We start from the raw sequence: 8,707 nt of genomic DNA, 5'->3' as shown, positions 1-8,707 counted from the left end.
AGCCATCCCCCATTCTGCTTCTTGGGCAGGCTAGAAGAGTACAGGAGATTGAATGTTGACAACTTGCAACAACGTTGGCACCTTGGTTCTCAAATTTAATCCATTCTGGAAGTCCATTCCAAAACCAAAGCATTCCAAAACCAAGGCACACTTTCCCATAGAAAGTAATGCAAAATGGATTAATCCATTCCAGACTTTTGAAAACAACCCCTAAAACAGCAATTTAAGATGAATTTTATCATCTAATGAGACCATTGATCCATGAAATGAAAGCAATAAACAATGTACTGTAGTCACACAACCAATCAGTCAGTAACTGAACTGGGTTCCACACAGTCTCTCTCTCTCTCACACACACACCCCACAAAAACAAAAACACAAAATATATGGCAAAAACAGATGGACAGACCTCAGCGTAACACTCAAAACGGAAGTGTGGCACTCAAAATGGAAGTGCGGCACTCAAATTGGAAGCGTAACACTCAAAACGGAGCACGTTCGGCTTCCCAAAAAAGTTCGCCAACTGGAACACTTACTTCCAGGTTTGGGTTCCAAGTTGTTTGAGTGCCAAGGCGTTTGAGAACCCAGCTACCACTGTAATTGGAAGTAATGACAGCCTTTCCCAAGGACGAGACCCACATGTTTTGGAAATCTAAGTTTTGCAGAATGTATGTCCAAGTGAGGCCTTTTCAATCAGACCTTTCCCTGTCGCTTCCGTCTGCCAACATAGCAGTACTTTCAATATGTCGCTCTTTATAGAGTTAAGCAAGTAAAGTACTTTGTATTCTTCAGAATCATGCAGACTCCTTTGAGACTGCTGCTTTCTTTCCTCTCCGACCTTGATTGCCCAGTTTTGTAACACAATGGCAGACTCTGTTCTCATCTCTCATCTCCTCTTTTCTTGTGGAGTATTTTATACAAAAGAGAGGCAGGGAGGGAGGGAAGAAAGGAGGACAGGGGCTTTTGTCCAGGAGTACCTTCTTGGAGAAGGAGAGTACTTTCTTGGAGAAGAATCTAAAAAGGAACTGCTGCAGATCAAACATCTCCATTAAGGTGAATCTAAGTCACCATTTTCTCAAAAGAAAGCTCCTTTTGTTGCTTTCTTTAGGCTCATGACTCAGAAGCGGAGGCATAAATGAACTTTTGAGTTAGGTAAAACATTTTTGTCTATTAAATTATGGATATCAGGTTGTAAGCAATATATATATATATATGTGTGTGTGTGTGTGTGTGTGTGTGTGTGTGTGTGTGTGTGTACTTGATGGTCCCTTGCTATCCCAACTGGAACATGATCTCACCCATCTGAATGGAGATGGGGAAAAACATTGCACATAGATGATAAAGGGAAGAAGACAAAGCATTCTCAGTTTGGATTTAGCTCTGGGTGGAGGAGGGAGGCAAAATAGTGAAGGTCCCTAACTTCTCAAAGCATCTTTCAAGATACTGGCAAGCTGAATTGATGTCATTCAAGAATTTAGCTTGTGTGCCTGCATACTGCTTTTGTCTTGCTCAACCTGCGCATTTGCAAACAGCCAATTTATTACAAGTTGCCTATCCCACCCCCCTGTGCTCTCAGAAGGAATCTGACCTTGCAGTGTCCACACCTACAACTTCCTCTAATTTGTGGAAGTGGGGAAAATGAAACAATAGCTTTTCATTTATATTTTACAGTTGCTTTGTCGTTTTCTTTTTGCCCAACTTCCAGGGGCAATGCTGTTTGTCTGGTTGTAGCAAAAGCAACACATTTTTTACAACCTGGTCGTCTGTGCATTACAGTCCAGTTTACTTACCTTTACTTCAAAAGCCTATTGCAGTTTGAATGTAAGCCTAAATATGATTTGATGTGCAAAATTCTGGAACTGATTCCACATGATTAATAAACTCAATCCAGACAATTTGGATCCCTTCCAGTTAGGATTAAGCCACATCAGAGGATTGAAACTGCCTTAGTCGTGCTGGTTGATGATCTCTGGTGGGCTAGGGACAAAGGTGAAAGCTGTTTCCTTCTTCTGCTGGATCTCTCAGTGACTTTTGATACCACTGACCATAGTATCCTTCTGAACTGTCTAGAAAGCACTATTATGGAGTCGTTCAGTTCATTCCTCCTGGGCTGAGTCCAGAAAGTGGTGTCCTGGAGTGAGTGTTTGGACCTCTGGGCCCTCACTTGTAGGGTGCCTCAGGGCTCCATCTTCTCCCCCTGCTTTTCAACATCTATATGATGCCTCTGGGAGAGATCATCAGGGGGTCTGGGCTGGGTGTTCATCAGTATGCGGATGATACCCAGCTCTATCTCTCTTTCAAATCGAACCAGTGAAGGCAGTGAATGTCCTGTGTGAGTGTCAGGAGGCGGTTGGAGGATGGATGTCAGCTAACGGATTGAGGTTGAATCCTGACAAGACAGAAGTACTGTCTCTGGGGGATAGGGGGCAGGCAGGTGTGGAGGACTCCCTGGTCCTGAATGGGGTAACTGTGCCCCTGAAGGACCAGGTGCGCAGCCTGGGAGTCATTTTGGACTCACAACTGACCATGAAGGCACAAGTCAATTCTGTGTCCAGCTGTCTACCAGCTCCATCTGGTACGCAGGCTGAGACCTATCAGCCTGAGCTCTGTCTCACCAGAGTGGTGCATGCTCTAGTTATCTCTCGCTTGGACTACTGCAATGCACTCTACGCAGGGCTATCTTTGAAGGTGACTCAGAAACTACAACTAATCCAGAATGTGGCTACCAGACTAGTGACTGGGAGCTGCTGCCGGGACCCCATAACACCGGTCCAAAATGATCTACACTGGCTCTCAGTATGTTTCTGACCAAATTTCAAGGTGTTGGTGCTGACATTTAAAGCCCTAAACAGCCCCAGCCCAGTATACCTGAAGGAGTGTCTCCACCCCCATTGTTCAGCCTGGACACTGAGGTCCAGATCCAAGAGCCTTCTAGAGGTTCCTTCTGTGAGACAGTAAAAGGAACTCCAAAGGGCTGGAGCAAGCATACTAACACTTTGCTCAAGTATTTAATATGTATCAGATTAAAGCTCTCTAGATACTTCTTGGTAAATGTAAAGGACCCCTGGATGGTTCAGTCCAGTCAAAGGTGACTATGGTGTTGCAGTGCTCATCTCACTTTGGGGCCAAGGGAGCCGGCATTTGTCCACAGACAGATTTCCGGGTCATGTGGCTAGCATGACTAAATCGCTTCCGGCACAATGGAACATTGTGAGGGAAACCAGAGTGCACAGAAACACCATTTTCCTTCCTGCTACAGTAGTACCTATTTATCTACTTGCACTGGTGTGCTTTTGAACTGCTAGGTTGGCAGAAGCTGGGACCAAGCAATGGGAGCTCACTCCATTGTGGGTATTGAAGTTACGACCTTCTGATTGGCAAGCTCAAGAGGCTCAGTGGTTTAGACCACAGCACCACCCTCATCCCCTGTTACTTCTTGGCAACACACTAGTACCCAAAATAGAGAAGGAGGCACAGATCCCTTATATCAATTTTCTTTTTGTGTTTAGACTTACATGCAAGGGACATTTAAAAAATAGCTTTTTATTGTTGTCTATATATGTTTAAGTGATTATAAGCCAGGGGGTGCCTTTATGAGCTGCAGGAATGAATGCTTGTCATAGCATAGAGACAATCGTGTTCACCTCCTAATGTCTTCAGACTGAGGGGTTGTTAAAGCAACAAGAGCAAAATGTGTTTCTAAAGTTGGCAATCTTGCTTGACATGTTTTCAATTTTTGAATATAATGTTATTAAAATTATTTGGTAAATTAAACAACTTTAAGACTGCTTATTTTTAGTGTTTTTTTGCCATTTCGTATTTATTTATGATGCTCTCTGTGAATTCCTTAAGCTCTACTCACCTACGGGCCTGACTGAAGCCTTAAATAAATTGCAACTGTTTGCTGCTTTCTCTAGAACCTTCGTAATAGAAAACCAATTTCTAAAAATGCATACAACTATGTATGCTGAGTCTTGTATTTGAGCAATTGGTTGCTACATATTCCTTGATTTACATATTTAGCTTTACTTGCCTTTAATTGAAGCTTTTTTCCAGCCTTTGTCATGAACAACACCTAGCAGCTGATAGGTATTTTGAAGAATCTTAGAAGTGTCTTCGAGTTGCCGGCTGAAGGCTTTCATGAGCTCTAGAAGGAGAGGAGTCAGTTTTGGGAGGAATTCCGCTATCTTCTCATTGTCCTTACTGTCACCTTTAAGAAGCTCTCCTAAACTGAAGTTTTGGTGCCCAATCTCTTCCAGTATTTGATCTAGATTATCAGTAACAGCTTCCATGGTAAACTAAAAGCAAAAGATTTCCCAGTAGAACAGTTTTCTGAAGAGAGTTTGTCCTCTAGTATTTATTGCTAAGCCTAAGAAACAGTGTGCACTTGTCCTATAGCAAAATAAGCACCAGGCAAGGAAACATGGACTTACTGTTGACAATGAAAAAGGAGTTACTAGGTGACAAATAGGTGTGGCCTTCCTGGAATAAAGAGAACTGGCGTACAAAAGACGTGTAAAAGATTATGCATGGTGTAGGGAGAGTGAATACATGATTAGAAATCTAATGGGTTAAGAGCAAGTCTCATAACTTCATTACACAAATCTATGGTGCAACCACATTTTGAATATTGTGGTTGATTCACCTCAAAAAGGTATTGCAGAGTTGGAGAAGGTTCAGATAAGGACAACCAAAATGATCAAGGGGAGGGAGCAACTCCTCTGAGGGGAAAAAATGGAAACATTTGGGGCTTTTTAGTTTATACAAAAAGTTGAGTAAGGTGTAAAAGATTATGCATGGTGTAGGGAGAGTGAATAGAGAAATTTTTTCCTTCTAAACCCATCATTCTAGAGCCCAGGGTTATCCAAGGAAGGTGGATGTCTGAAGATTCAGGACAGGCAAAAAGAAGTATTTATTCACATAGTGTGCGTAAAACTGTGGAATTAGATACCACAAGTTGCAGTGCTGGTCACCAACTTGTACAGCTTACAAAAGGGCTTTACCCCTAAATATAATACAAGCAAGGTCCCAACTAAAGAAGAATGTCAACATAAACTGATGGACTATGCTTAGCTTGTGGACCTAACATACAGAGTAAGAGAACAAGAAGAACATATGTTTAAAGAAGATTGGAAAATGTTCATTGAGTATATGGAGGGAATTGTGTACACTTGAAAAAGTTGGCAGCATTAAGATAAATCCAGCAGTGTAAATAAGTTTTGATGGATGTAATAATGGAATACTGAAGGGTTTGGTTTATGTAAAATATGCAGGGATTTATGTTATGCAAAAGGAACCATAGAAAGAGAAGAAGGGCAGTCATTGATATTTTAAGGTTGTTTAAATGACTATTTGAAAATGTAAAACAGAAAATGTAATAAAAATTATAGGAAAAAAAGGATTTTAGACAAATTCATGGAGGACACGTCTATATATTAAGGTTACACTAGCTACTACTGGAGATAGATGGCTATGTTCTAGCTTCATTGTCAAGAGGCACTATACTTTGAATACTAGTTACTGGGAATATCAGGCACAGAGAGTACTGTTGCACTCAGTTTCTGCTTATAGATTTCCCATGAGCTTCTGGTTGAGCAAACAGTGAGAACAGCATGTTGGACAACAGGGCCCTTGGGCCTGATTCAACAGGGATCTTCTTCTGAGGCTGGCGACAAATGCTATCCATTGTGTTTCAAGCACAGGTCCATGCCACTTCAATTATTATTATTAATTTAATTAAATTATTAATTAAATTTAATTAATTAAATTCATTATACTGCCCCATACTCGTAGATCTCAGGGCCGTTCACAACATAAAATCGCAATATCAAAAACACAAAGTACCTAATGAAAACTCACACAAAGACAACCGAATAATCCCCCCCTTCCACAGCACATTTTAAAAGGGCAACGGGTGTCAATCGGTTACCGAAGCACAAGTGTGTTTAATCAGAAGTCTCTTTTGATTCTTCTCATGCTTGATAGTGTGTTTACTGATTCTTTGGACTATTCACCTAGCCACAGAAGTTGTTTCATCCTGAATACAGGAGGGTGACCAAGATAGTAAAGGGTATGGAAACCAACCCTTACTTATTAGGGATGGTTGAAGAAGCTGGGCGTGTTTAGCCTGGTAAAGAGGAGAGTGAGAGGAGATATGATAGCCATCTTCAAATATCTTAAGGCAGGCTTCCACAACCTCGGTCCTCGAGATGTTTTTGGCCTACAACTCCCATGATCCCTAGCTAGCAGGACCAGTGGTCAGGGATGATGGGAACTGTAGTCTCAAAACATCTGGAAGGCCAAGGTTGAGGAAGCCTGTCTTAAGGGCAGTGATGAATGGATCTACCACTGAGTTGAAGTTAGCCCATCCTCAGTGTTCTATAAATATTTAAGATTTTTCATCTACAGTGGTACCTTGGTTCTCAAACTTAATCAGTTCTGGAAGTCTGTTCCAAAACCAAAGTGTTCCAAAACCAAGGCACACTTTCCCATAAAAAGTAATGCAAAACGGATTAATCCATTCCAGATTTTTAATAACAACCCCTAAAGCAGCAATTTAACATGAATTTTATCATCTAACAAGACCATTGATCCATAAAATGAAAGCAATAATCAATGTACTGTACTATAAAATAAATAAGACTATATTGTAGATGGTAAAAGTTAAAATTAATTCTTTTTCTTACCTGCTCTGATTATAGTCATTGTTTGGATGAGGAGCTTTTATCCATTTCCACCGTCAATCAATCAGTATCTGAACTGGGTTCCACACAGTCACAAAAACAAAGTAACCGAAAAAGCCCCCGAAACAAAAATGCTAAATAAATAGCAAAAACAAAAGTGCCAAACTTAATCCATTCCAGAAGTCTGTTTGACTTCTGAAATATTCAAAAACCAAGGTGCAGTTTCTGATTGGTGCAGGAACCCCAGAAATAATATCCAACAGCTGCATCAGATGTATGGCTTCCGAAAAATGTTTGAAAACTGGAACACTTACCATATTTTTGGCTCTATAAGACTCACTTTTTCCCTTCTAAAAAGTAAGGGGAAATGTGTGTGCGTCTTATGGAGTGAATGCAGGCTGCGCAGCTATCCCAGAAGCCAGAACAGCAAGAGGGATCGCTGCTTTCGCTGCGCAGCGATCCCTCTTGTTGTTCTGGCTTCTGAGATTCAGAATATTTTTTTCTTGTTTTCCTCCTCCAAAAACTAGGTGCGTCTTATGGTCTGGTGCGTCTTATAAAGCAAAAAATACGGCACTTCTAGGTTTTTGGCATTTGGGAACCAAGGTGTTTGAGTACCAAGGCGTTTGAGAACCAAGGTACCACTGTACCTTTAAGTTGTGTCAGTATATGAGATTGATGTGCAAACCAGTATGGTTAAGCAGACATTTGGAGACAATGCTCAAACAGACCAATGGTTCCTTCCATAATTGTGCATCGTCTATTTCATTTGTTCAACATGCAACATTTCCAGGTTGGCAAATAAAATGCTCCTTGCAGAGAATTTCCAAGTGCCATTTCAAATCACTTTTCAAATGGGCAATTGTATTTTCTTTAAAAGAGAGAGAGAAAGAAAAATCTTCTCAATGATGCTAACGGGGAAGCTCAGAAAAAAAAGGACAATATCAGATAATAAAATCTCTGGCGTGTTCAAAGCTGTCAGCTGACATTTGCAAACCCACAGTAGGCTGCGAACATTGTTAGCTCCTAGAATAATGTTGTCTTGTCCTCCTTGCAATATAAGCATTGCATCAGGTTCACAGAATGCAATTTCCTTTCTGATTTTTGTAAGGTTCTTTTTGACTCGGCTTTACTGCAAAGTAAGTGAATTTGCAGGGTGCTGAAACTTTCGTTCAGTTACAACAAGGAATGATGTCTTATAGAATCTGATAAACTGTGCTTTCTCATTTCTATAAAATGGGAGGAAATACATATAAACTGTTGTACAGGGAGCCAAACTATAAAATAACCTTCCACAGACAACTTCCTTCACAAATGAGTTTGGCTATATGAGAAAATGTGCATAATAGAAGCACAAAAAATACTGAAGGCTGTTGCATGAGTTGGTACCAGATTTAGATAGAAATGTGCAAATCTCTGGCCCAGTTGCTCCACTGGTGAAGGTGGGATGAAGGGGAGGAATACACTTAAAACACTGTATCATACTCCTCTAAACTAAAACCACACTCCCATTAACACCATAACTTAAATCTGCCCTGGACCTGACTCAATTAATTTCCTTCCCACTGACTATGATGGGAAGACTGGTTTAGGCATTGGTATCAAACTATATCTGGCTCCTGCTGGAAGCCTGGAAGGGTAAACAACCAACAGGGGGGGCTCCATCAATGTATATAGACTGGTGCTCACCCCTGTCTTTCCCATGGGGTCCTGGCATGGCCCTAGCCCCTCGCTGGGCTTCGGACGAGATCCAGACCCCTAGATTCCTTTAAAGGAATACCCGATTCATTGGAGGGGCAGGTGATGGCCGCACCTCCCCTCCCCACATCCCCCTAAACCAATGCCTAAGTGCCAAACCTTACAAAGTTGTGACGATTGCTAAGAGGTAGGCAAAAACCAAGTGGCCACAGCCAATCTGCCACATTGGAAAAAATTCCTACCCGGGCCCTGTTCCAAAACAGGCGACCAACCAAAGTCCAAAGCAAGGCCAAACACAACCTAATTAACGGGTGGGTGGGAGGATGTTT

The sequence above is a fragment of the Podarcis erhardii genome (assembly GCF_964252035.2).
Source record: "Podarcis erhardii genome assembly, chromosome: 9".
NCBI lineage: Eukaryota > Metazoa > Chordata > Lepidosauria > Squamata > Lacertidae > Podarcis > Podarcis erhardii.
This window is presented reverse-complemented; position numbering follows the sequence as displayed.